Source organism: Macrobrachium rosenbergii, chromosome 30, assembly GCF_040412425.1.
Source record: "Macrobrachium rosenbergii isolate ZJJX-2024 chromosome 30, ASM4041242v1, whole genome shotgun sequence".
NCBI lineage: Eukaryota > Metazoa > Arthropoda > Malacostraca > Decapoda > Palaemonidae > Macrobrachium > Macrobrachium rosenbergii.
In genome coordinates, this window is record NC_089770.1 from 18,297,735 (window position 1) to 18,325,234 (window position 27,500).

The window sequence follows — 27,500 nt, forward strand, 5'->3', positions numbered from 1 at the left end:
ATCATTCTTGCAATCTCCGACTATTTATTTCCTATTGCAGAGAGAAATAAACTAGCAAATGGTGGCGGATTAATTAATAGTAAAAATAATAATAATAATAATAATAATAATAATAATAATAATAATAATAATAATAAAAGAAACATCTAATAAAGATCATAACAAGAACAAGGGGGGAAAATGTTATCAACAATGAAGAAAGATTAAATAATACAATTAATAGTTTTCAGCTTAAGAACCCATCAGTCTGGGAGAAGCCAATGAACGAATTAACTTCCCAGACAGATCCCAATAAATACAGAAAATAATACACAGCTAAAAATAAATAAACAGATAAATAAATCAATAAATCCACAAATACGATAACTAAATAAATAAGTGAATTAAACAGAAAATTTATTTGAGGGAAGTAAAGATGAAGTCGAGACAATGGAGCATGAGATTTTAAAAGTAACAGTACTGCTTTAAATTTATAACTATAGATACCCAAAAGACTGCTGGGAAAAGTTCCATTATTTTTTTGAGGGGGGAAAAGGGGCTAATTCATACACATACATATGTCTGTACGTGTATATACGGTATGTGTTTGTGTAAACTGCTTATATATCTGGTTGGCATTTAAGTATTACAGTTAATTTAATTTTTTATTTCTATTCCCGTAAACTACTTAGTTTTTGAATTGTTCCTTTGGACTACATCGGAATTGGAACTGAAATACAAAATTTAGGCCAAAGGCAAAGCGCTGGGATCTATGAGGTCATTCAGTGCCGAATACAATGTTGACACAACAGTTAGGAGAAGGTGGAAAGAAATGATGGAATAAAGAGAATATGAACGGAGATACAGTAAAAGCAATAAAAGGTGTTGAAGCAAGGAGCGGAACAGAAGCTGCTAAGAACCTTAAATATTGCCTACTGTGCACCGGGTGAGGTACACTGACAGCACTACCCCCTAACGGGGACTGGGACGTCAAGAATACGGGAGCTCTAACGAGATCAAGCAGGAGTTAATGAGAAAGCAGGAAAAGAAAGCAATTTGCTTTCTTTCATGAGAGAGAGAGAGAGAGAGAGAGAGAGAGAGAGAGAGAGAGAGAGAGAGAGAGAGAGAGAGATTGTCAATCACGAGGAGATTCGTCCCAATGTCAACAACATAATTTACGAAGATTGAGTCATAATGGGAAGCCTTCATCCAATCAGAGAGGACGATCTAAAAAATGTGGATCTCATAAGCAAAAGATGCGAATTAATCAGAGACGATAACAGAAAACAATAGAAAAGAAATAAAAAAAAAAGTCCAGGATAACCTGGACAGTTTGGGGAAAATGACCCAGAACTACTTTTTATATCATTATTTTGGAAAGCCGTCAAGGGTCCCTTCGTCCAAACTCAGAGCGTTTTATGGTTTTTGTCTTCCAAGTATCTTTTTCCCGGATGGCGGGAATTAGTCAATTATTCCCCTCTTCGGTTCCCAGAAAGCTGATCTTTCATTCCCAATTTAAGTAGCCAAAAAGTAAACATTTCCTTCTTGACAGCCAGAATCCTTAAAGGTAAAAAGTAAGTGCTTGCGATATTCTTTTAGAACCAACTAGTAATAGTAGTATCCAATTCAACCTGAGCCGTGGCCTGTTCAAACTGATTTTAGTGCTGATTCTCACTCGCTTAACAGTAAGGGTTTTGTATAAAGGGATCAGCAACTGTTGGTTTCTTTTATGAGTCTAGGCCTGTTTTGTCTTGTGTTGTTGTGTTGCACAGATTAGTGTCCGATTTCAGTATTTACTGACAACGCAGTAGTGAGTCTTTAAAATAAGGGTGTAGAATTTGAGGCTGTTCTAACCTTAATGCAGTTATTCACTCTCTCACAGTGTGCAAAGAAGTTGAGTCAAATTGAAGACAAGTGTGGAATTGGTCAGTTGTTGCAAAACCAAAGGGGATAAAGATGTTTCCTAGTAAAATTAAGACTTCATCATATAGTATCGTATCACTTTGTACAGGTAACACGGTCAATTAATCATTCTGAATATTTGAGGACACTTGACATTACCATCGCCACAAAGCTTTCCTAATCAAGAAATAAACATACCATCAAAATCTGGCAGAAACCGATGTATTCTTCAAAAGACTTCCTGTCTCCAGAGATGAGAGCGTTAAGTCCACGTACTCCATTTTGGATGTTTCAGCCTCTCGAAATCTTTATATTATGAACGAACTGACCGGGAAAGTTGGTCTCCTCTTTGTCAACAAGTCATTAAGATACAGAACATCGTTGGCAGACATCCCATTTGGCCATCGTCCGTAACTTTAACAATTCCACTCTGCTGACTCCTCAAGAGTCGTTCAGACCAACCACCACTCACACCAGATTCCCAAATCCTATTGCAGTTTCCATTAATATATTCATTTTTTTAACGGAATTTTGGTACTTCCTTGAGAACGTGCGCCTGAAGAGATGCAGTGGTTCTCAACCAGGGGGAATTCCCCGGTAGGAGGGGATTTCGGAGTTTCGGGGAGTGGTGGGGGGGGACCCTGACCACAGAGTGGCAGGATCAAACTAGCTCTAGGACCACACAAAACGCAGTGTGCATCTGTCCGCACTACTGAGAGGTCACGCTGAGCTTTCTCTCCACTAGCTTGCGCGTTTGTGTTAGTATTTTGTTGCGTATTATTTGGAATGCACCTTTTGAGGCAGACAATTTTGGAAAGTCGGGGTGAATGACATTCTGACATCTGGTGATAATGCGTGCTACTCGCTTTGCAAAGCCATATAACGATTTCACATAAGTCTAAACTTGCGTTTCTCTCAGTGCAGACTGTAAAATAGTCTTAAGAGAGGCAGTAATATTACATTAAAACATAATGCATCATTGCCTCCCGTGTTACTGTTTATTAGACCATATGTTTGTTTTTCCATTTATTTTCCTATATAACTCATTTTCTATTTCTTAAATTCTCCGTAGATACTTCCCTTTTTCCTCAAATTTCTAATAATAGAAACTTCTTTGCCAAATTAGCCATTTAAACCTTTTTCATAAATTGGAGTTCACATTATTATTATTATTATTATTATTATTATTATTATTATTATTATTATTATTATCTCATACCCTTCTTCCTTCTTCTCGAAGGAAAGAGAACCTGCAAATTGTAACTGTCATACTGATAGATGGCCGAGGAAAAAATTCGATCAGAAGTTTTGCATGCGGGTGACATGGGAATTCAAAAGAGAAATGACGGATTGAATGGAATTCTGAGAGAGAGAGAGAGAGAGAGAGAGAGAGAAAGAGAGAGAGAGAGAAAGAGAGAGAAAGAGATTTTTAAATAAATGAATGTAGAAAGAGAGAAAGAGTTATGTTAAATAACTTTCAAATAAATTTAGACAGAGATTTATTTAAAAAACTTTCTCTCTCTTTCTCTTCATTTATTTAAAAAAATCTCTCTCTCTCTCTCTCAGAAATCCATTCAATCTGTCATTTCTCTTTCGTTGTTAAATGAATGTACAGAGAAAGAGACAGACAGACAGACAGACACAGGGAGAGAGAAAAGGAGAGAAGAAATATATTAGTAGACAGAGACTGGGATGTTGTCAAATAAATGTTTACAGGGCGAGAGCAACATATTTATAAGTAACATAGAGAGAGATAAGCACAATGAGAGAGAGAGAGAGAGAGAGAGAGAGAGAAATAAAGGCAGAGAGAGTGTAAGAGCTTTACATACATATATATATATATAATATATATATATATATATATATATATATATATATATATATATATATATATATATATATATATATATAGTGTGTGTGTGTGTGCCTGCGCGCCCATCCAATAGATAAATAAATAGTTTGACAGAATGGGAAGGGAGACAAGAGAGGGACACGTAGATAAAAAGGTATATGAATAAAAGAGTAACAAAACGAGGTAATCTCTCTTTCATTGGCTGTGTCCAGAATAATAGACAGATGTAAAGAATTAGTGTCACGAAGGTTTAAGCTTAAAATCTTTCAGCTTAAACTGGATACATGGAGAAGTCAGGACAAAACAGATAACATTTATCGTACTTAAGCAGTGTTCTTTTCTATGTAATACAGTTTTATTTTTTAAAAAGCTTGAATATTTTATCTTTTTGATTAATAAAAGAAATTAGCTGTTCAGTTAAATAAAATACAAAATGACATTTTACATTATTCTGCATTGAATCTGATTTGTGATCATAACTGTACACTGGGATACTAGTAACAATAAGTCTTCCTCAAAATAACCAACCCCACAGCCAACCCCATCCCATCCAGCAACCCCATTACAAAAAATAATAATAATAATGAAAAAAATATAAAATAAAAAAGAATCTCAGTTCCATTACCAGAAACCATAATCAACAATTCATTTGTGAACTTCCAAAATACTTCGCTCCGTGCACGGGATTTTTGTAGCAAGTATCGGTTTTGCTTTTTAAATCGTTGAAGGCAACTCGCGCGTTTCCACGAGTTACCGATGAGGACACTTCCTCCGCAGAGAAGAAAAATACTGAATGTTATTCATTCATGGCAACTCATCGGCCTTTCGAGTTGCCTATGAAGGTATTTCTGGAACGGAAAGCGAAACAAAAAGATCAAAAAAGAATTTCAAATCGTAAACAAAGATATCTAAGGGAGGGAGGATATCAGAAGTGATAAATGCAGCTAACTTAATTTCCTTTTTTTCATTTTTATGAAGGCATTTCGTATCTCCTTTTCTCTCTTTTACCGGAAAGATTTCAAAGCAAGATATCGGCCTGCTCGCGCCAAATTTTATATCACTCGTTGGTCATGAAACGTATCTCTTCTTCATTCTTTTCACTTCGGAGTTTCGTAGACTAGATAACAAAAACTAGTTACTACTTTTTCACTCCTAAAGGGACTGCTGTAGAGTATTTCTTTGGTGTCATCTTTATGATGGTAAATACATATATATACATACATATATATATATATATGTATATACATATATTATATATATACACATATATACATATATATATATATTCATATTCACACATAAATATACATATGAATTTATATATATATATATATATATATATATATATATATATATATATATATATATATATATATAAATATATCTTAGTTTAACCAGACCACTGAGCTGATTAACAGCTCTCCTAGGGCTGGCCTGAAGGATTAGATTTACTTTTACGTGGGTAAGAACCAATTGGTTACCTAGCAACGGGACCTACAGCTTATTGTGGAATCCGAACCATATTATACCGAGAAATGAATTTCTATCACCAGAAAAAAATTCCTCTTGTTCTTCGCTGGCCGGTCGGAGATTCGAACTCGCGACCAACACAGTGGTAGCTGAGAACGGAACCCGCTCACCCAGCGAGCAACTATATATATATATTATATATATACAGTATATATATAATTTTATGTACACACACACACATATATATATATATAGGCCTATACATATATTTCATGCACACACACACACACACATATATGTATGTATGTATAAAATAATACAGATATATAGGATAATACTATATATATATATGTATAAAATAATACAGAGCACAAAGAAACACATCAGTACACAACAGTCTTCAGTTTGTCTTTTGCATTACCGACGTTTCGTAATTTTTTTTACAGAATTTCATCTTCAGGACTGCACATAAATAAACTAAAAACACTTCTAAATAAAATCTTAAAACACACGTATAAGAATTAACAGAGTAAGAATAAGAAGTAACAGAGTAAGAATGAAGTAAATAAAAGCTCAAATGAACTAGAGGCGAGACAGCAAGGAACTTATCGAAACATAACACCACAGGAGGAAAGTTAAGACAATTACAATTACAATGGAATTGAGGACGTCCGAGTGTTTAACAATGGTAAGTACCAGCTGTTTTATAAATAAAGATTCTAGGATAGTGAACTCCATATTTAAATCACGTAAGACTTATACGTAATGGAATCAATGAAAAATCTACATTGAGAAAAAATGTTTTGTATCATCGGTCATACTGCTGCCCTTACATGATGAACTATCCATGAAACAATGTTTATAAAGCAGCTAGTGCCACTGCTATATAATAAAACGTCCTCTAATCCATTGTATTTGTTTTAACCTCCTACTGTAGTGTTTTGATTTTATTAAGTTCCTTACTGTCTCTCCTCTAGATCAGCTAAGCCTTTATTTATTTTATTCCTAATCTTTATCTCTTACAAGGTTTTTTTAAGATTTCATTTATTAGCGTTTTTATCTATTTTATGCGCAGTCTTGACGCAGTTATTATGTAAAAAAAATTACGAAAGCTCGTTTATAAAAAAAGACAACCTAGAGATGTGTGGTTTTCGTGTATCTTCCTTATGAAATATATAAAAAAAACTTTCTATATATACTATATATATATATATATATATATATATATATATATATATATATATATAATATATATATATATAAATCAAACGACGGAAGCAAACAACAGCAATGAAATGGAAATGAAATATTTGTCAAAATAAAGTCAAAGGCAGAATAAAAGCAGCCATTTAACAGTCTATTAAACATTCATTAACAGTTATCGAACTTGAAACACACCAATATCAGTACCAATTTTCTCTCAATTAACTTTAAATCTAATACAAACCCCAATTATCTGTTGTCAGCTTTTCTCTTATACATTTTGAATGCCATAAACACTCGTGTAACCGACCAGTTCTATAGAGAGATCGATATATATATATAATATATATATATATATATATATATATATATATATATACATACATATATATGTATATATATATATATACAATATATATTATATATATATATATGTGTGTGCTTACCAACCACCAATTGTGTCACGCAAGTGTTAGTATCGTCCTGCCTCGATTGTAGATGGAGCACTACTTTCTTTGTTGGTGAGAGCCATATACAGTATGTATATTTATATGTTTATACATATGTATATATACACACATATATATATATATATATATATATATATATATATATATATATATATATATATATAGGCTATATACACGTGTATTCGATCTCCATAGAACTAGCGTCAAGGTACCATTGCCCCTCTTTGGTTCACTATACCGTAATTACTTTTATTACCGTTCCTTTCTTATTCCTACAAAACATTCCTTTCTCGACTAAAAGCTTCTGGAAGTGATTTTACAAACTTTCTTTCAGAATAAGCAGGGGATACTAATCACGCCATCAAATAAAGGGGCGAATAACCTCTAAAAGGTCGAGAAGAGAAGAGGAAAGGTGTAAGTCGACATTTTACTGCTCAGTTTAGTTTACAGCTGTTACTGCTACTATTACCGTTGTTATTATGTCATAACAGAGGTTATGAAAATGGTAGACCTTTTCCAGCATGCCATTACCGTTATTACAATATTTCTCCTTAATAACGGTATTGACACTTAGTTATTATTATTATCATTACTATTATTATTATTGGTGTTGCTGTTCTTGATGAGGATACTGTCTCGAAAGCACCTGAAAGGGACACAGGCAAAATCAGCAGAGAGAGAGAGAGAGAGAGAGAGAGAGAGAGAGAGAGAGAGAGAGAGAGAGAGAGAGAGAGAGAGAACGGCATCTTGAATGCCCATACACTCACAGAATCTTCAAAGACAATATGTTCAGCAACAACAAAAGCTGGAGTTTCTTAGACAGATCTTTAGCCGAAACATCAAAAACGTGTCTAAGAAAAACCTTTTCCCGTCTCTTCCTCGTCCTGAATAACAAGGCAACGTTTCAAGACAAATGTGAAGATGTCCCATTCATCTCGTCCTCCTAAGACATTCTGGGTAATCGTTTCCTCAGAGACTTAAACGTTTGAAGAAAAAGAAGAAGACACAGACAAACGTTTGAAAGAGCAGGACGTTTACAGAGTCAGAGTGGCCAAGATAATTGTAGAAAGGGAGTTTTCGTTGCTTTGAACACATTTAGTTTTAAGCTGTTATTTTCTGGTAATATCTGTTATTGTTATTATTATTCAGTAGATGAAACCTATTCATATGAAACAAGCCCAAAGAATATGGTGTTCATTAGGAAGAAGTAAGAGGAAGTAAGGGGAAATACAGAAAGAGGAGACCCCACTTATTAAAAAAGAGAAAAATAAATTAATAAATAGATAAAATGTATTAAAATGCAAGAAGAATAATATTAGGGTAGTAATGCATTGCATTTTCGCTTGAACTTATGAAGTACCAACTGCACGACATCATCTGGGAGGCTGTTCCACAGTCTAACTGTGTGAGGAATAAAGGACCTCTGGAACTGAGAAGCTCGACAGCGAGGAACATTTACTGCATATAGGTGCCGCTGTTCAGCGAATCTGGTTGCTCTCGGAAGACAAAGGGGGTCAGGGATCAATTGTGAATGTGAAAGATCTCTGTTGAAATATAGCTTATGAAAAAGTGACAAACAAAAGACAATCCGTCGATGGTCCAAGTCATAACTGCTACTATTAGGAAACAGCAACCTACCACCACGAACCACCCTATTAAGAGATAAGTCTCTGGCAGAAGCAGACATCCACACCGGAGAACAGTATTCTAGTAAAGGAAGTAATGACCTAAAAGAGGTTGCACTGGCTTTATCACTGTTACAAATATATGAGGCCTTACAAACAATACCCCACTTTCGTGCGGCATTTGCTGAAACTTTCATTAGATGTTTCTCAAAAGTCAGATGTGAGTCAAACGTTACACCTAAAATAGTTAAAGCTTTAGACTCATTCACCTGAAGGGGAGGATGGGGTTGGAAATCTGTAAGAGAGCTGCTAATCAATAGTGTTTTCGTTTTACTCTTGTTCAGCCTCACACCCCACCGACTACACCATTCGCTGATCCGGTCCATGTCCCGATTGAGGCTGAGGGCACCTACAAGCGTTTCATCATCGACATACTGAACAAACTTGTTTTCCAGACCAACAACCATATCACTGTATACACTAAAAATAACAGTGGTTCAAGAATACTGTCCTATGGAACTCCAGACACAATAGGTCTTGGTTCACTAAAGATCCCGTCCACAACAACTCGCTGCTGCCTACCTGTAATCTTGAAGTAATCTTAAAACATATCCACCCACTCCTAGATTCTGAAGTCTATAAATAAGTGCCTTGTGACTTACTAAATCGAAAGTAGCACTAAAGTCTAATTGAATTACTCTACACTCAAAACCCTTTCAAAACCCTTATCAAGTTCCTTTGCAAATGGCATGTCAAGTCTTAAAGAGCATCGCAGGTACCTAACTGCTTCCTTTATGCACACTGACTATCAGCTAACAATCCTTTGGATTCTACATACTTATATAGTGGCTTAAAAATAAGTTTTTCAGCAACTATGGAGAGTACAGGGAGAATAAAGATTGGCCTGCAGTTACTGCAGTCTGCAGATATGCCACTCTTTGTAATATGCACTGCCTTCTAAGCTTGCGCTCATCCACAAAGATACTACATCGACATATAATCTATAAAATCTAGTAATCTTGGAAGACAACACACTAGAAACTCTTTTAAAAAACAAAGGGAAGAAAGCATCAGGATCTTCTCCACCCAGCTATCAAGATTATCCAGAATTTTCTTAACATCCCTAGAGCGAAATGCAAGTTTTGTAAGAATAGGTTCAGGATGACAAGTATCAAAGAGAGGAACATCCTCAGCTGACTGCTTAGCTTCAAAAGCTCGATGAAGCAGTTCAGCCTTTTCCCTAGACCCAGTAACCAATCTACCATCATCTGTTAGTAGTGGTGGAATGGAAGACGAGCCTGACCTGAAGACAGATGATGTCAGTTTGGTCCACCACACATGAAGCTAAGTAATTCCTTCAATTTTCCTCTTCAAGGAATTACTGTAATTTTTCTCGGCTGTATGGGAAGTTCTATTCGCAGCACGGCGAGACTCAACAAAAATGATGTAATTTTCATTTGAACGATTTCGTCTCCATACATTGAATTTGGTCTGTTGTCACGGTAGGCTCGTCTACGTGTATCATCAAACCATGGCTGGTCATTTCTCCTAAATTTGATGACCTTTCTAGGGACATATCTTACTAAAATAGCCATCAACACTTCATTTAACTTCTTGGGATCAGGACCTAATATAGCAACTGAAATGTTAAGTGCCTGGTAAGCTTCAATAGTGCGATCCCAATTGGCTCTGAATTTCAGCCAGACCGTTTTTCCAATGGTGGAATTAAGAATATACTGCCTGACAGATATGTCCATCTCAATGGCGCAATGATCAAAAGTGCCTATACGTTCACAGACCTTGGGCTTCACAATAGCTGGAACATCTGTGAATATGAGGTCTAATCTGTTACCAGAAATGTGCGTGGGTTCCTCAATTAGCTGGACAAAATCGGAGGATACACAGAACTCAAGAGCAGACCAGCCATACTGATCTGTGGAATCTGAATTTAGCCACTCGCTGTGCTTTGCATTAGTCTCCACAAATAACAGATGAAGCTTTTGAAACCTGTAACTAAGCCATAATAAACCTTTCCAAAAGACAGTCTTATATAGAATCGTCGATATTTGGATTGCAGTAAACAGCAAATACGTAAACATTGTAGAACTTACTGAAAATTTTAAAACAAAGAACTTTGTGGCAACTACACTCCAAATTTTTCTGAGAATAAATAGGTCGCCCTGATTTAGTGTATACAGCCATACCTTGCAAGTGTAGGATGTTACAACGATAAATAAAATCAGGGCCATCAAACCCAGGGATTAAAAACTCAACCTTTGGCTTACAAGTCGCAGATAAAAACATCATATTTTAGTTATGGGCACAACACTGGAGATCAAGAAAATTTAACCTTAAGCCCCGAATGTTTGAGTAAAGTACTTTGCAATTTTTCTTACTGTAATGAGTAACAGGCCCAGGGTTCAGCTTAATGTCTCCCGAACGAATTAATATTAACAACATAAAATCTGTATCAAAACTAATAAGCAGACTCATAACAACAGTAACATTGTAAAAATCAACAGAACAATAAACAATACCATCAACAACAACATTATTTACAAAAATTCTGCTGAGAGTATAAATAAACGTCATCATATGTCATTGAAAAAAGCGCCGGAAGCAGCTGGTCGACAAGGTGGGGCCATCACACCTTGAAAGGCAAAAGAAATCCGCCAGGTTTGCCACAACAACTGAGGGAGGGCAGTCAGGATGGATTTAGAAATAAAACACTCAGAATGAAAAGATTGGGTAAAGACGAAGGCACTTTCTTGATAATCCACCAAGCAAATTTTGCTTTCTCATCAGTTAGTCCTACACACTTTTCGAAAAAACAGGAAAGTAAACGAAAAACAGGATAAATGCCTGACTGCACTCTCAGGCAAGGGAACTCAAACCAAAGACCATGGAAGGCCACGGTACAATGGCTATGGCACAATCCAAGGTTGGAGAACAAGGTTTGTATTCAGAGTAGCCTTCTCTTGGAAGGGTTGCCTACCAAAACTAAAGAGTCCCTTCTACCCATTAGTGTGATTTCGGAGTGTCCTTCCCTTAAAAGAGTTGCCTGCCAAGGATAAAGCCGTCTCTTCTACCCAAATTCGTGTATGCAGGGGCGTCACACCCGGATGTTATTTTTTATGCAATCACAAAACAGGTTAGTGGAACAAAAATATTTAAGTCATCTAATAACCGAGTAAACAGCATCCTGACTTTTTGGGACTATGGATAGCTGTCTCACATAAAGTATACACTTATTCCACAAAAGAAAACGAAATACTGTCCCCATAGCCTTCCCTTCGGGCGGTTATTTATCATATCTTTTTTCCATTAACTTTACGAGAATGATGTCTTTCGTATCACAAGCGTTAATATATGAAGATGTCTTAATCTCCTGAATTAAGAAGATATCAAACAAGAAAGGATAGTAGGTACAGTTATACCCTGAAATAGAAAACGAAAACCTATGGAGGAAAATGTGATATGGAAAACTATTACATCCTGAAATAGAAAACGAGAGCAATACAGTAAGAAAAATATACTATTCTATCCAAAATTATAAAACGATTCTCCCGAGACTTAACACGAGAGGGGATACTGTTACATCCTAATCACCAGGTATTTATTGGAATATCTGGAGGAAAATCAGTAAGGAAACGTTCTCTTAACACTACTCACGGAATCGTTGAGAGATTTATCCCTTCTGTAACTGTTCGTCCGCTTCGTATTCGACGCTAGAGCCGTTGTCCTGGAATAAACGAGGAAAATGTAAGAAGTTCAAACGCTGGGTTCTGTAGACTACCAGGCTGGGCATTTTGAGGGCCTAAAAATGTGCACCCCTTCCCTTCTACCCATTAATTTTTGAGAATGAAGTTGCTAGCCCAAGACCCACGTTATATGGATGGTCACAGGAGCTTATATGACACCGGCGTCACCCAACCAAGCGCTGATCATGCCTAATGTTCATCAACTTCGCTGATCGAACAACCAGCAGAGCAGCGGCCATGTTAAGCGATCATTTTGAAATTATAGCTTTGAAGTTTTATGTATGAATTTCGTTTGTAGTTTCTGACGAGATTTCATTTCTCACAGCTTTACTTTCTGATCTCCTGTTAATTTATATTTTTCTTTTAACTTCACAGTATTTCGTTTTAGTTTGCTAATTTAGTAAATTACAGTTTAAGTAAGAAAATTTGTTTCATTGTATTTGAAAGTTTCTATTGTTTTTATCAATTTCATCCTGATGGCGAGGTTACTAACTTCGAAAGCTTCACAAGTAAAATATTTACTTTAATCTTGATATTATTATTAAAATATAAATACCGAACAAATTATATATATATATATATATACATATATATATATATATATATATATAAATATATAATAAATATATATTAAAATAAAAATATAGATCTATATATATATATATATATATATATATATATATATATATATAAAGTACAAGTTAAAAAATAATTAATGCATTGAAAGTAGGTAGGAAAATTACCCAATGACATCCACATTAATTGGTGAAATATATTACAAAAACTGTGAGCTTTCGCCGACCACTGTGGACTTTTTCAAACCTGAAAGGGATGTTTATTATAATATTTTCACTTATATGAAGCGCCTAATGTTGTGGAACTTTTGTACGGAGGGTAAATCAACGATTCATTTAAATGATATAAATATATATATATATATATATATATATATATATATATATATATATATATATATATATATATATATATAAACAATAAAAAAATAAGTACGTCACCAGAATAAATATTAACAAAAATAAAACAGTAACTGAGAAATTGGTGATGTCCGAACGCCCCTAGAGCAGTGAATAACATAAAAGATTAACTTGAATTCATCCGGATATAATAAAAGAAACAGAAATAAACACAGACTCAAACGCAGAAGCATAAATGTAATGTACATATAAACTGCTGTACGAGCAACATTCCCGATAGGCAATAAAAAAAAATCGTGAAAAAAAACCTTTACTTTTTCAATCTAGTCAGTGAAAGCGCACACGGAAAATTACACCCGCATTACATTCCGCCTGCGTATCTTTTTTTTTTTTTGGGCCTTCCACTAAATGGCTCTGCATTGATCATTGCATTTTTAGCACCTCATTGCACCCGGTAGTTGCATTTTGGCGTCATGTTTTCGCCGGAGTGTATTGCACTTGCACCTTTTTTCTAGCTCTAAAGTTTTCAAAAGGAATTTGCATCGTTTTGCGGTGATTCGAATCTTTTACCAATCAAGTTCCAGCCTTCACGTTTGCTCTGATTATTATTATTTTAATTTTTCCTTAGGTAAAGGTCCCGGCATTCTTAACTGGTTTAAAAAGGGGCTGTCTATCATCAGTACAGTCTCCTGCCAGTTCCGGAAGAAGGGTGATTTTATTTAATGGCTTCGGAACCACAAAGGAGTGAAAATGCTGTAGTAAATAGGTGCAAATGATGGCAAAGATCTTCACTAAGGTGCAACAAATTTCATCTTTGAAGATGACAATCGCTTACGTGTTTATTCACATTTTTGTTTTTCCTAATATCGTCATTTAATCATACCTACTTAATTTTAAAAATTTATGTTTGTTATTTCTTTATCATTATAATAATAATGATAATAATAATAATAATAATATTAATAATAATTTCAATAGTACGAGAACTGCACCTACAAACACTGAGCACGGTAACTACTAACAACATTCAAAATAATACACTGCTCTCTCTATATATATGTGCAATCTCTTTTGTCTATATATCTCTTATTTATGTATGTATATATATATATATATATATATATATATATATATATATATATATATTTATATATGAATATATCTCTCTCTTTGTATAATATTTTGTCTATATATAACTTTATATGTATATGTATATATATTATATATATATATATATATATATATATATATATATATATATATATATATATATATATGAATTCTCTCTCTCTCTCTCTTTGTGCAACCTTGTCTGTTTATATATCTCTTATTTACGTACACACACACACTATATATATATATATATATATATATATATATATATATATATATATATATATATATATATCTCTCTCTCTCTCTCTCTCTCTCTCTCTCTCTCTCTCTCTCTCTCCCAGCAATCCATTCAATCCATCATATCGCTTTCGAATTTCCATGTCACCCTTATGCAAAACTTCTGAGCGAAGTTTTTATTCGGCAATCTATCACTGACAGTTGCAATTTGCAATCTCCTTCTTTTGGGGAGATGGGAGGAGGGAATAAATAAATAAATAAATAAATGAGAAGAAGAAGAAGAAGAAGAAGAAGAAGAAGAAGAAGAAGAAGAAGAAGAAGAAGAAGAAGAAGAAGAAGAAAAGAAGAAGAAGAAGAAGAAGAGGAAATTTATGACCTCAGACAAGGAGATTACGTTCTTCGTTTTGTTTTTATGTCTGTCTGTTAACCTACCTGTTTGCCTCATTGTCTGTTTGCTTGTCTGTTAGTCAGCAGGACTGTGTTTAAAGGTGCGAGCGAGATTTCTGGGAAAGCATAATCAAAAGTGAGGGGAACTATAGAGGAAGGCTGAGAATTCCGCATATCGAAGTGAATGCTATGGAGCCTTGACCAAAGAGTTTGTTTGTTCCAAACTGTATTTGTGAGAATTTCAGGCCTGAGGACGACAGAGTCGAAAAGACAGGCAATGAAGAAGTTCTCAATCGCAAGGGCCAAAATAGTATCTGTAAAACAAGCGGAGAACGTGACTACAAAAGGACTTGAAATGACTTCAAGTTGGAAGTGAAAACAGCTAACATTTACTTTATGGAATGCCTCTGATTCAAATCCGCCAAGATGCATAAACTGAAGAGATATCAGAGGTAGAGAAGCAGTACTACATATAAGGATGGTTGTCTCAAAATAATCTGAAGTTACGACTTGGAAGAAGCAGACTTAGCCAGACCTATATAATGTAATCCTTCTCAGACGGATTGTTGCTTACTTCTGAGCATGAATGATGATACCTGTTGAGTACAATCACTATATTATATTATTGGCAAGGTAGGAGACTGAAACAGAGAGATTGGAGGAAAACTGCTTTAAGAAGCAATGAAATAAACCAAGTTTCACCTGCCCAAATCAGAGATATCAAACAGATATGCACTGGGAGCATCGCGCAAGGTTAGACAAGGTCATTTTATCTTTGAAAATAAAAACTGTTCAAGGTTTGAGTCTGGAAAAAAGTAAGAATAAAATTATTCCCGATATGCTTTGTAATGTCGTAATTACAATCGTGCGAGTGTAAATTCCGATTCACAGATGCAATTATATAATACCAAGGTTAGACAAGGTCATTACCTTTAAAAATAAAAACTGTTCAAGGTTTGAGTCTGGAAAAAGTAAGAATAAAATTATTCCCGATATGCTTTGTAATGTCGTAATTAAAATTGTGAGAGTGTAAATTCTGATTCACAGATGCAATTATATAATACCAATTCTCTCTCTGCTAAGTGAAATGTTTTCCACGATTTAAAAGCAGTTTTTTGCCTGTTTTTATTTCATTCGCTTTGCGAAGCGATGCGGCAAGAAAAAAAAATAACGTCATCGGCAACTCGCACACCGTGAGTTGCCATGAATCAGAATTTTCCCCCCTAAATTTTCGCATTGGTTTTGAAGTCGCGGCTGTTGCAAAAATATTTCCATCGATAACTCACGTAACGCATAAGATAAAATGCGAAGCCAATAACCATTATAAAAACCAGGTTTTATTTAAAACACACTAATTTGGGTCTTTCATAAATGAATTGTTCATTACGATTTGGCTGTTGGCACTAAAATATTTCCTTTTTGGAGGATAAATAATTTCTCTGTTGGCTTACTGTTATGTCAAGTTCCAATTATAGATATAAAATGATATTACGAATGCTCCATATTCCTATCGAATTCTAGTAGTATGCAAAGTTTATACAAGTAGCAACCCCTCTCTCTCTCTCTCTCTCTCTCTCTCTCTCTCTCTCTCTCTCTCTCTCTCTCTCTCTCTCTCTCTCTCTCTCTCTCTCGTTAGGGTGTATGGCAGATTTTGCTTGCAAATTCCCATACAAAAAGCCAAAGGATTTTTAGGAAAAGATTAATATGAGTTTAGATGGAATAGAATGAAACTGCAAATTGACCTGGGAAGGAAAATGCTATAAAACGCATGCGTATAACTGGAGAAAGCACTGAAATGGAAGTAGCGTGAAGGAGTATGGAGAAAAAAGTCATTTGTATGAAAAACTTGGCGAATTCATGGTGTAGGTGACGCTTGTACCAGAATGTCAAGAACTTAGAGTGACTGGTTTGGTGTTAAACTTCTTCATCTGGAAGTACTGAGAGAAGTTATAGAATGGACAGATGCAGAGTCAGAGTGACTGGTTTGGTGTAAAACTTCTTTATCTGGGAGGAATACTAAGAGAAGTTATAGAATGGACAGATGCAAAGTTGGGCATAAGAAAATGGGCCTTGAATGGAAAATGGAGTGGCTGATGTTTTTTGATAGTGAAGTATTACTTGGTGACAGTAAAGAGCTGTTGCAAAAGTTAAAATCTGCAAATGTAGTGAAATGAAGAGGAAATTGAAAATATGTATTAGAGTACATGATATAAACAGGCAATGTCGCCTGACAGCAGGCATTAATAATAATCTCCTCTTTTGGGATTTGAACTGCCAGCTGCTGAAGCAGTAAGCCAGTGCTTAATCCACTCAGCTGAAGGGGTTAAGCATTAGCCTACTATTTTAGTGGTTCAAATCCCCAGTGAAGGGGTTATATTAATATGTATCAAAGTAGAGAGACTGGAGGATGACTGGTTGTTTAAAGTATGTATAATTTAGAAGTTTTGGGAAGGAGGAGAGAAAACTGAGAAAATGTTGCATGGCATGGGATGGAAGAGGTACTGGGATAATTGGGGGTTAACAGGATGGAAGCGAGAGAGAGCACACAAGATGGTGGCGACTGGTGGTGTGTTTGCAGTGAAGTGAAACTAGGAATGCACTGAAAAGGGCTCACTTCTTTAGCAACTAAATTATCAATATCCCCAGTCAGAAAACTTTCAAACATAAGGCATTCCATGCACCAACTAAAAATGGCTCATCTGCAGTGACTATTAAGGTCCTTCCACTCCAAGTTTTCCCTCTCCTCTTTCCACCCTGCGCTAAATTATTTATCATCAAATAATCACTGAACCTTCTCAAAACACTAATCCATCTTGTCACCTGTTAACCTCTTTACCAATCCTTAGTATGTCAGCCTTTCAATCCAACGTTTACCACTTAAATATTCATCTCAACAGATTCAAAGTTTTCTCAATCACCGCCGTTCCACACTTCACTTCCATAAAAGGCAGATGGCTCAACCATCCTGCCATATATTCTACCCTTCGCTTCCACACACACTCCAAATTTGTCCCAGTCTTTTGCACACACCCTGCTTCCTCCTTACTTCACAAATTCTGTAATCCATCACTTCTTTCAGCCCACCAACATCCGTTGCATTCATCTTTATGAACTAATCTCTTCTATATTTACATTCACGAGTCAGGAATTGAATTAAGAATGTAGATAATCAGTAATGTTATCTCTGAAGCCATGTTTATCAAAGTACAATATAAATATAAAATTTATATATATGTGTGTGTGTATGCGTGCACGCATGTGTGTATGTGAGTGTGACTGTATGTATGTACACTGTTCTGAATTATTTATAGACTCTTTTACATAATAAAGCAGAAACTACACAAGAAAGCTTCCACAGGGATTTCCAAAGGAGAATAAATGTTAGTCGTGGGATTTGTTTTCCTTTGTGAAAAAAATCAAGTTTATTTGCTTTTTATTTTTTTACTTGTTTTCAAAAAGTTATTTTTATCTCGACAAAACTTCAGCATAAGTTTTACAAAGTTTTAAGGTTGATATTTTTTATCAAGGGTCGTAATTTAGGGCACAGAACGGAAAAGGAAAAAATATTTATGTTGTATATTTGTTTTCGGTTTGATTTTGTTGTGTAATGGCTCTGAGGCTTGTGTGGCAATGCGAATAATACTAACAATACTAACTACCACGAGGATTTATTATTATTATTATTATTATTATTATTATTATTATTATTATTATTATTATTGCTAAGAAATTCACAATTTCGTGAAAAACAATCTGAATAATGAAAATCCACAATTATATAGTAAATACATTGCTATGTAAAATAAACAAAGAGTTTCGAACACCTGAACGGTGTTCCTCATCTGTGCTAACGTTAATACTAAACGGTGTTGGAAAGTCTGTTTATTTTACACAGTAATATATTTACTATATAATTGTGGATTTTCATTATTCAGATTGTTTTTCACGAAATTGTGAATTTATTAGCAATAATAATAATAATAATAACAAATCGTCGTGGTAGTTAGTATTATGGGGCTTACACAAAATCAAACCGGTGTTCGAAAGTCTGTTTATTTCATTTAGTAATATATTTTACTATATAATTGTGGATTTTCATTACTCACATTATTATTATTATTATTATTATTATTATTATTATTATTATTATTATTATTATTATTATTATTATTATTATTATGTACGGGCTGCCTAATTACCAAACAAACAGCTAAAAATGAAATGTTTATAAAAAGAAAATTAGAAAATATAAGAGAAAAAACCGCTGAAATAAAGATAAAACATATAAAATAAACAAATATTCATATCTTAACATTAATGAATAGAATTAAATCACAACCAGAATCGAATCAATTCAGTTAACCAACATTAGGTCTTCCATCCGCTCCCCAAAACTTAATGGAAACGTTAAAGATGCGATGAAGGCCCTTGTCTTTCCCTCCGTTCCCTCGACTGTCCAACTTCTTCAACCAAAGTCCCCCGGACAAAGGAAGGATATACGAACCTGAGATAAAGGAAGAATTTCGAGAACATTCCACAGCCTGTCGTGGAAAAGAAAAACTTCCACTTTTTCCATTTAAAAGACAGGTTCTAATTTTAAAATAATGGTTAATTTAAAGAACAGTAAAAACTGGCTAATCTGAACACGGAAAATGTATTAATGTTTTTATTTCTCATATCTGTCAAACATGAGACATAATCTGTATCATGAACACTACTCGACGCCTTTGATGTCGTAGATTACAAAGGAGGAAGCCATACCTCTCCCCGTTGTTGCTCAGAAAAGAATTATGAAAGAAAAAGACAGTAGATACGTCTCCCCTTCCAGCTCTCAAATAAAAAAAAAGAAAGGTGGACTAGAGAAAAAGATAGATTATATATTTTCTCCCACTGCCTTTGAACAATAGGTAATAAAGAGACAGAATCAATATCATATATCAAGACCACCTTCCCCAAACCTTCCCCCCCCCCAACAATAACTCCACCTCCTACCCTACCCCAACCTCCTCCACGTTCCACCCACCTACTCTGGAAGTCATCCCAGACTATCAATCACTGAAGAGATTTCAGTAAATTTCCCCCAAGTCGAAACTGCCTGACGCAAATTGTCTTCAAATACCATAAGTCACAGAGGAGGACGAACTGCCCTTAAGTAGATCTGATATCAAGTGCATAGACATTTGTTAAAATGATAGAGGACTGAAATAGAGCAATTTGGGGGTATATGCTCGGTGGTGGAGTGGGATGAATGAATGACGTCGTAGTCCGGTGACGAAAATTGAAGATTGTAAGAAGTCAGTCACTTTCCCCTGATCAAAATTCCTAGTATTTCAAATACAGCAAACTTTCTTAATGCATTTTGGCTTTTCGTAATACATCACTTCCAAAGTAGAAACCCATTAGTTATGCAATTAAAGAACTTAATAAATGGTAGACTAAGTTCATTATGAAACCTATTTTCTACGGTGAAAGAGGAAGGAACTGTGATTAATGTTAGCGTCATAAAACAGAAAAAACTTTAGGGTAATAAAATCTTCTAGGGTAATAAAATCCCCTAAGATGAAATATATTGCCTTTTTGTAACACAGCTCTAACAGAACTCTTTTATATTATAATAAAATGACAGAGAAGGCGAATTTTCGACTGAGAAAAACACTCCAGTTGTGAGTTTTGGATGCAATGGTCAATGACGTCATAATACCGTATGATTTCATCTTATTGCCTAACTAAATGTGCTTTAAAATGGTATAAGTTCTGGATACGTTACTCTATCTTAGCAGAGGTTATACCTCTATAAGTTAATTATAAAGATGAAATTTATCATCATGGTTTATATCATCAGATGTTTCAGATGCGCTCAAAGTTATATGAACATAAAAAAGGACTTTAATTTGCCCAGAAATTTTTCAAATAACAGAAAAATACCGCCACCAAGGGGTAACACTAGAGGAAACTGGACAATAGAATCAGAAAAATCGAACAAAGCAAAACAGAATACAAGACAACAAAACAACAGCAAATAAAAAAAGACAAAATAACCTTCGAAACAATTCCCAAGCACACTGAAATCGTAACTCTTGACCGAGAGGTGGCAAGAAACCATCAGAAGAGGCTATTCTATCAGGAGAAGAGCCCCACAGAAACCCACAACACCAGAAACCCATTAAAGAGGCAGTTGCGATCTTCATGAGTATTCAATGGGGTTGTTAGGTGTGCGATACACCACTCCCTTCTGGGATGGATAAAGGCTACAGTAAAATACGTCATACCTGAGGCGCCTGGAGTGAATGAAATATGCAGAAAGACGTAAGCTGTCATTTTGTAAATATTGCAACTCAGTGGGCTGTTGTTTTTCGTTTCCTCTGAAGCCACCAGCCATGAATGGAAGCGGCTTAATTGTTGAAAAAAAAATCTTGATTTTCTCAGATTACGAGACCAAAGAGACTGATGGGACAAGTAGCCTATAACTGAAGAATTGTATTAATTCAATGCTGCATAAACCACCCACCCGCTTATCCCACTGTCCCCACGTTCAACAACCCCTGCCGCCTAAGTCGTTGTAACGTGTACAAATTCTTTCAGTAATTCGTTGTCTTTTCTTTTTGTAGATCTCGAGGCTGAGCTTCGGAAAGTCCGAGAGACTGCCAAAAATCTTAAGTACCCCTATGATTTTATTGACAGAGCTTTCTGTAGGGGAAGGAAAACTTCTCATGGAGTTGGTCATACAAGTGACTTTAATATGAAAAGCCTTTTTTTACCATATTGCAGCCAGTCTATGACCATCCCTTGACGAAATTCCCCTCTACAGAAAAATGGTTGCATTTATGAGATCCCTTGCAACCGGTGTAATCAAAAGTTTGTGGGACAGCGTGGCAAAGATCTCGAAATAAGATTAAAACAACATAAATATCATGTCAGAACAGGGAATACTGCAAGTAGTTTATTTCAACACGGGAATGAATGCAACCACACGATCTGTGGTGGCCTGGGTAGTTGGCACCTATAGCGGTGCCAGACGCACGACCATGGCTAACCCTAACCTTAAAATAAAAACTACTGTGGCTAGAGGGCTGCAATTTGGTATGTTTGATGGTTGGAGGGTGGATGATCAACATACCATCTTGCAGCCCTCTAGCCTCTCAGTAGTTTTGTAGTTTTTAAGATCTGAAGGCGAACGGACAGAAATAGCCACCTCAACAGTTTTCTTTTACGGAGAACAAAAAATCGAGTTGATTTGATCAACAACAGCCCAGGGATGTGCAAACTGGACTAACTACTTGTAAACAATATTTTTAGACAATGAGTTCTTAAGTAATTGTACGGTAGTTTTTATGTTTATGCACTGCTGCCACAGAGGTGACTCTCTAACAAATAGGGGTTTTTTGTATCACTTGACCCTGAGGAAGTGTGAAAACACGAAAGCGCTTGGTCGACTGGTTCTACGACTACTGTATATATATGTATATACAGTCGTAGAACTGGAGGAAGGAATAAAACAAGCAGTCGACCAATCGCTTTTGTGTTTTCACGAAAACATACATAGTAAACATACATAGTACATACATACATATAATTTATATATACATTATATGTATATATACATATATATATATATATATATATATATATATATATATATATATATATATATATATATATATATATATATATATATATATATATATATATATAATCAAAGGCTAATGCCACAAGGCTTTAGCCTTTATTTATACATTCATCACGTTCCATATCTTCATGATTCAGTTATACATATACAGAATATATATATATATATATATATATATATATATATATATATATATATATATATAATGTTTGTATATCATATATACATTATATATATACTATATATATATATATATATATATATATATATATATATATATACAATGAGTAGAGAGTATAGAGAGAGAGAGAGAGAGAGAGAGAATATCCTTTTGTTTTCGTAATCATGGGTTTTTCGCGTGTTGCCAGAGTTAACACTCCATTCGTACATTTTCCTCCATTCCCAGCGGTGGTCATGCGATCCGGGCATTGGATAAACCCAGCTGAAGTTTTCATGCTGGAACAATTTATGTTTTCATTTTAAATTCCGTCTCACTTTCGTACTCTTGGAAATGGAAATAAAAACAATGCCAGTGGTACAGTTACTTCTGCAAATGTGTTGAGGGGTTTCTTTTAGTTCCTCGGAATTCTTTTCCTGTTGTCTTATTAAGGGCCTGGTGGCCAATTCCTCTCTCTCTCTCTCTCTCTCTCTCTCTCTCTCTCTCTCTCTCTCTCTCTCTCTCTCTCTCTCTCTCTCTCTCTCTGCTTTTCCTGTTTCCTTCAGGCCTAGCCTAGGTAGAGCTACTTTGTTCCTATTTTGAGATTCAATTTTGAGATGCTTTGTATAAATATTATATATATATATATATATACATATACTATATATACAGTATATATAATGTATATATATATATATTGTATATATACTCGTACATATATGTATATATGATTGACTGATTCATGACTACTAAAACTGGCGCCACAATACCTACTTTATTGAAGCCGATAGACAGAGAGACAGAGAGAGAAACAATACAAGTTGATTTGATTATGTGCTTAATAAGAGAAAAGAAAAAGAGAAAATAATCATGAAAACTTTCGACCAAAAACAAAAGCGATTATACGGGTTTCGTCATGAACAATAATCTTGACTACTGATAACGACTGTCGCTCAAGTTTTCGGTTGAGAAGTCGCGTTGACCTGCTACGTTTATGTTGCCGCGTACATGAAGTAAGGAACACTTGTAATCATGTACATATACATATATATGTGTGTATACACACGTACACACACATATGTATGTGTTTATGTATACTTCTATACTGTATGTATTTATGTCTATTCTACACATGCATATTCCATATATCTTATATACTTCATTATTAACTGTGTGTTTTACATTAATCCTAAAGGGTATTTAAACTATATGAAAGTCCTAAATAAAACTAATATCCATTCATCTCTATTTAAATATTCCAATCACAGCTAAATTGAGAAATGGTCGTAATCATAAATAATTCGACAAATGAGTGACATTCGCAATACTCGACGAAAAGAAAAGAATATTTTTTTGTTTCTCCATTTCTTTGAAATTCATTTCTCGTTGCGAGAAGAAATATAAAACTTTTTACTGGGGTTTTTACGCGTCCCGTGAGAGACCACAGGATTGCACCTCAGGATACCTGTGAATACGACAAATATTTTATTTATGTTCACTTATGTGTATATATACGCTATACACATGTATAAACATTTATATATATACATCTATATATTATTATATAGAGACATATATATTATTATCAGAAAGCTACAAACGTCCTTTAATATCCAATTCACTCTACCTCGGAAGTAATATATTTTCATATATGTTACCGAAGGAGGAATTTTTAGTTGATAATAAGTCCACCGTCCCGTGGGGTCGACCAGCGACGGACGAGGAATCAGGACTACAGTGACACACTAACCAGTGTGGCCGACTGGTTAGTGTGTCACTGTAGTCCTGATTCCTCGTCCGTCGCTGGTTCAACCTCACGGGACGGTGGACTTATTATCAACTAAAATTCCCTTCGGTAACATATATATGAAAATATATTACTTCCGAGGTAGAGTGAATTGGATATTAAAGGACGTTTGTAGCTTTCTGATTGTATATGAATCACGGTGATGTGATAAATAGTCATATATTATTATATATACATACCTAATACATACATACATACATACATACATACATACATATATACAGTATATACGTACTGTATACATATGCTTGTTTTTTGTGTATATGGATACAAGAAGTCAAGTGACTGAGCACTGTCCTTGCATTTGCACGATCTGTGGTTTGATAGTGGCCTGTCACCCACCAGGCGACCCATCTCTAAATGGTACTACTGTAGTCCTATCTGTGGTCAAGGAAAGGTCACAGGGCTCCTTAGAACCTTTATTCACAAGGAGCCAGGCCAACTCAGTCCCAGTCCCAAGCCCGGATAAACAAGGAATTTTTGAGCCAGGAAGGGCGTCTGTCCGTAAAACATTTGTCAAAACCAATTAAAGGATGAGCCGTTGGAGATAGGAACAGCTGGAGAAGGCTCATTAAAAACTGCGACCCCAACAGGGGATTAAGCTTAGAATAAGAAAGAGTTCCTTGTACCAGTAAGTTTTCGATAACGATACTCTTCCGCTGTCACTTATTCTGGAAGGATACTTTTTTACCTTTGAGATGATCCACACTCTTTTTTTTATTTTTTCTGAAGGTTGATCACTGATCCCTGTTACCTGTACTCCTGTCTATATACTTTTCCTGTAAGAGCCCTTGTGTGTAGCTCGGAACTACTCATTAGAATATTCTAGAACCCTACCTCCCATACAGCTCATTCCCCCTGCATCACATATGCCAATGCCCTCATTAATTCTACGTCTTCCCTCTACGATAGCAGCACAATATACATCCCATTTCTCAGTCTCCATCCCCACCCTTATCCTGCCCTTAAGCCGGCATCCATCTGAGAAGGATCTTGATTGTCTCCTCAAGAAGGTGTTATGGGAAAAGGGTTTTTTTTTTTCTTTTTTGTTTGTTGACGGAACAAACTACAGAGAAGGAAAAAATGTTTCAGAAGAAATCGAAACAGCTCTCTTACATCCAGACTATTTCTCTCGCTCGGATGAGCAGAAACTTTCGGTCGGGAAAGAAAGAATCGCGGAAGGAAACAGAAAAAAATTAAAAAGAAATTTTTTCTTCAAGAGCGAAAAGGTGAAGCCTTTTGTTATGCAGACCGCGGTTTTGGTTTAGTCTCTGTGGATCGTATGAAGTCGTTCTGTTATATAACACTCTAAAGAGATTATGTAGTGATATGTAGCGTTATTTATTTGCTTCTTAAAAGGTAATGTTGCTCTGTTGTTTGATGTGTTTAAGGAAATAATTTTTTATTATTATGAGGTTCTGTTCTGTTACATGTACCAAACGAAGTGATGTTATTTTACCTTGTAGCATTTAGGTCAGTGGGTAAATTGAGGTATTTAAATAACTGTTCCTTTTTTTTATTTATTGATATCATGGTTTTCCTATAAGTAGTAAAAACATTTTTGCGCAGAGCCTGGATAAAAATGAAAAACGAAGTGACAAGAATTTTTTAACACACCTTGTTCCTTTTATTTACTAGTTTTCGCTTCCCTTTGACATAATATAAAGATCAACCCTTTAGAATGTAATTAAATCAAGATTTAAATCCCAAGGTCCGGGTTTCTTTACTCTAGGAAGGATATTGAGCCTTTACAACAAAGAATCGGGCACAGTCCAAAAGAACCCAACATTAGACCTGACCTAACACAGTACCACCAAATAATGTGTAATAGAAAATGAAAAAATAGATCTACAGTTGTGAGAGAGATACTATGGTCGACACATTACAGTGAGCTCAATTCATCTCAGACGGAACAGGATGCTAACAGAGAAATGAAATAATGGGCAGGATTTACAAGTAAATCTTAAGATTGAGTTCTTTATTGGAAGGGTGGGTAGAGCTCTCGGCTAGCACGCTGTTGGCCCAGCGTTCGACTCTCCGACCGCCCAATGAAGAATTAGAGGAATTTATTTCTGGTGATAGATATTCATTTCTCGTCATAATGTGGTTCGGATTCCACAATAAGCTGTAGGTAACCCGTTGCTAGGTAACCAGTTGGTTCTTAGCCACGTAAAATAAATCTAATCCTTCGGGCCAGCCCTAGGAGAGCTGTTAATCAGCTCAGTGGTCTGGTTAAACTAAGATATACTTTTAAGACATTCTCGTCCTTGAGTCTAACGTACATTGATAACTTCTCAATAATTCTGGGCGTAAACATAACAAGACTTAATCTAAGGCGCAGCATGATATTACATAACATAAAATTGTTAGCAGCTTAATGCAATTATTAGAGAGATGCATCATCATTCCCTTTTAACTATTTCTCCCCAACCCTTCTTCCCACCCCCAACCCAAAAAACCTCACCTCACCCAAAATCTCCATAGAACCTTCTACTGGCAATCAACAAGCTCAAAAAATATCCTTCGAGACATAAAGCAACGTGCCCTCACCTGCTACAATATCCGGAGCGATGTAAGAAACACATCATTCAACAAAACAAATCGAGGCCCTATTGAGTTCACTTTCCGTTCGAAGAAAAAAATACTCTATGATTTTTATTTTTTTTCTGTCCATCCGAGTGCGAAATGTACTGGGTTTGAGGGAGCAGCTTGTTTTGTTCTTCTACAAAACTAATCTTCTTTTTCCTTGTCCATAGTTTGCTAAGTAAACAATCGCTGGGGGAGAAACTCTTTTCCCTTGAGGAACCTCCTTTCCGAGGCAATCAGGATACGCCCCGGATGGAGGTGAGAATTCTTAGATGAAAGTAGGATCTTCGGTAAGAATAAAGAAAGCAATTAAGAGTATAAGATCACCATATAGACAAGAAATAGGATGCCAAAATTAGGTTGCACACGAAACAAGACCCGGCAAA

General features: G+C 35.4%; 1 long non-coding RNA gene across 1 annotated transcript in view; it reads right to left on the reverse strand.

Moving 5' to 3' along the window:
* LOC136855105 (uncharacterized) overlaps positions 1 to 27,500 on the reverse strand; it is a 493,988-nt gene that overhangs the window by 387,171 nt on the left and 79,317 nt on the right. The window contains exon 3 of the long non-coding RNA XR_010857899.1: positions 12,174 to 12,243. This is a non-coding gene — a long non-coding RNA (uncharacterized lncRNA). The remainder of the gene's footprint in view (positions 1 to 12,173; positions 12,244 to 27,500) is intronic.